Source organism: Pteropus alecto, unplaced genomic scaffold, assembly GCF_000325575.1.
Source record: "Pteropus alecto unplaced genomic scaffold, ASM32557v1 scaffold3, whole genome shotgun sequence".
In the NCBI taxonomy this organism is placed as follows: domain Eukaryota; kingdom Metazoa; phylum Chordata; class Mammalia; order Chiroptera; family Pteropodidae; genus Pteropus; species Pteropus alecto.
Window position 1 is genome coordinate 56389018 of NW_006442484.1, and position 3284 is coordinate 56392301.

Sequence of the window (3284 nt, forward strand, 5' to 3'; positions counted from 1 at the left end):
ATATGCACTGCACAGGAGACTTGAATATAGACATCTAGCCCAAAGCTACACAGTCAGCCACCTTCCCGACCAAACCAGAATGCTTAATACCCTTTTCAGGTTAATGTACTTGTCTTATTTTGATACAACTAAAAGAAACCATTCTGGGTGTTTGTTTGTTTGTTTGTTTGTTTTTTTAAAAAAAGAGTTTAAAGATAAATGCATACTTGTAGAGACCAAAATCACACCAAAAAGTAGACAAACTTTAAAGTTCAGTTTCAGCCAAGGCACTCTATATGTGAAGAAATCAAGAGCTGGGAATATTAAGTTTGTTGTTTAAAATCATACAGGTTGTAGCAGAACCACAGTTATAATCTAGGTTTTCTGATTCCCAGTCTAATGCTTTTTCTTGAGGGAAGGAGAGAAGAGAAGGTTATAAGAGAGGTGTAGTCTGATACTTTCTCCTCCCTAGAAGAAAAAATGGATTTCTCTGTTCTCCTTTGCTTAGTTTTTTGGTCAGTTTTTGGTCATCTGCTTGGTATGTGTCATTTCTGGCTCCTGCAGTTTCAACACAGCCGTCTCTTGTATACAGAGCTCAGAGGCTCTGTGGTTTTCTGGAAAGCTCAACATAAGTCTCTTCCAAAGTGAGAGTCAACACAGCCCTCCTCCTCATTCTAAAAATATGCTGTCTGTTATGGTTGAAATGGTTAAATTATTATTAAGGCTCTTTTTATTATATCTTGAATTGTGTCTAAATTCCTTTCACTATTTTCCTTTTCAACTTTCTGTGTTCTGGTCTGCCTTTCCACCTTTATATTTTTATGTTTTGAATAAACTGATTATAATATGCTCCACATAGTTTAGAATCTTTTACTTATGCTTCCTAATAAATCAGTTTCTCCAGGTTGTCATTAATGTTCAAACCCTTTTCCTTAGTGTGGCTTCATAGATATACAGCCAGAGGACTTGGAACATAATTTTACCAGTACCAAGTGCACTATTAATTTTCTGCTAGGTCTTCCTCTCCCTGGTCCAGGGAATGGCTCCTTTCCTCATCTGCATCAGGAAATAGAAACTTATGCATCTTCCAGCTTCATAACTCTCTTGGCCATTCAGTGCAATGTGGAAAAAAATGTTGGTGGTAGGTTTGTAGCAGCTGTTTTACCACATTCCTATGAAAATGCCTGCAGGCACAGATTGCTCCACTCACGGTCCTGAAAGGGCTTCTGCAGCCCCAGTAATCTGCCGTGGCTGATCCCTGTTAGCATGCAGGTCTCAGACTTCGGTATGCATAAAAAGCACCTTAGTGGGTAAGATTCCTGGGATGCATCCTGAGGCCTGATGATTCTGTCCTTTTTGGGTGGAACCCAACGGCCCTTCAGCATCACCCATGTGATTCTGAAACAGGCTATCTGCAGAGGATTCTTTGAGAAATACTAATTAGAACTTTAGAATTAGTCACATTATTCTTTTAAAAATCATTTTCTTTAAACTGTGTCTAGATGGTCAGTTTTGAGGAATGCTAGATGAGATTAACAAACAAATGGGGGAGTGGGGCAGATTTCTCAAGTCTCTTCCTTCCCACCTTTACAATTCCATGATTCTACACTTATTTGGATTATATATAATACCTCTGAATCCATGGAGTTTAGGCTCAGTATGTATGTCATCTTTTTCCCCCTAACTGAAGATCCTACAAGATGAAAGCTTATGCTAAAATGTAGAAAATGTATGTATAGAAAATTTGGTACCTTTCTGGAGTTATTCTTTGCTAATTAAAAAACCCAGTCTACAGTCTATAGTCTGTCCCCATTCTCACCTTCGGGCATGGTTTGCTTGGTTTTACAAGTTTAGGACCAAGGGAACAGTTTCTGTAAATAAGAGCAGAAGAGGAATGTGCCCTGAGAATTAAGGTGAGCCTTGGAACCTGAAGGGAGGGGTTCGGAACATCAGGACAGGGAAGAGCTCACCTATGGGCAGAGCAGAATTATCTTCAGTGGTGTGAATTTAGAGGAGACAAGGACACTTCGGTATAAAATTTCTTTGCAGGGGTTAAGGTGGCTGAGTACCAAAACCTCAAACTCTGTAATGATAAAGCTTAAAGATATATGCCTAGAAAATGATTTCTCAAATTCATACTGTTATACATACAAAGGATTTCCATTAATGTTTCCAGAAAGCTGTTTGTAATGTGGAAGGGGAAAATTGCCATAGAAAGTTGGCAAAAGGGAGGAAAAGAGTGCAAATGAGTATAAAAATAGATCACTGACACCATGACTGTTCTTACTCTGTTTATCTTATTCAGTAGGCAAGACACACAATAGAATTCTGGAGAAAAATATCTGACTGTGCGGCAACCTCAACTAATAGAACGATAAAAATTCTGTGTAAACTTAAGTATAAAGGGCCCTGACAAAGCAGATGCCACTATGTCCTCACTCTTCAGACGGAGGGCCTCAGATCTGGCTACTAAACATTCTTATTTTCTAGTTACTAAACTCCTATGTATACATTTAAACACAGACATAGAAATATCTTCAAGAACTTCCCTATGAGCTGCCTTCCACACTGAGAGTTTCCAAACGGGAATACTCTAAAGGAGGATGTGAGACTAGGCTGGGAGAGGAATCTTAAAGAAAAATCAAAGCTGGATAGGAAAGAACACTCAAAGTAAACAAACAAAAAAAATTAAGAACGACTGTCAATCTAAACAGACTGCCAAGGCCAGAGAATACAGAAGGGATGATACCTAGCATAGTGCTTGGCACACTGGGACATTCATAAATATTCATAAAAGAAAGGGAGGGAAGATGGAGTTTCCTAGTTAAAGCTTCCTAAGTTGTTGGAAGAGGTGGTGGGTTATAAAATGCGCTGTTGTGACTAAAAGACAAATGGGACCAAATCTAGAATCCAAACAGAAAAGGATATTAGTACTTCCTTTCAGAGACCTATGCAGAAGCACAACTCAGGAAACTAAAGCAAGTGACTTAGGCCATTGGTAAATGATTCAAAGGCACTGTGACACAACTGGAAGTGAGGTAGAAAGATATGCATGGCAGGGACATTTCTGCTGAGACCTCAGGAGAAGGAGTGCCTGGAGGTAGTACTTGTGGTTTAGCTCTTCTGTTCATAGTTAGTGGTCTCTGCACTTCTCCTTCTCAAATCCCTCCTCTACGTAAAGGTTAGTTTTGCTCCAAAATCATGTGTACATTGAAATGCAGAGGACAGTGTGAAAGAAAGGAAGTGAGTTAAAGGGTAAGTAGGAAGAGGCCAGCATACAAAGGCACGGTGTTCGATGGAGGTAT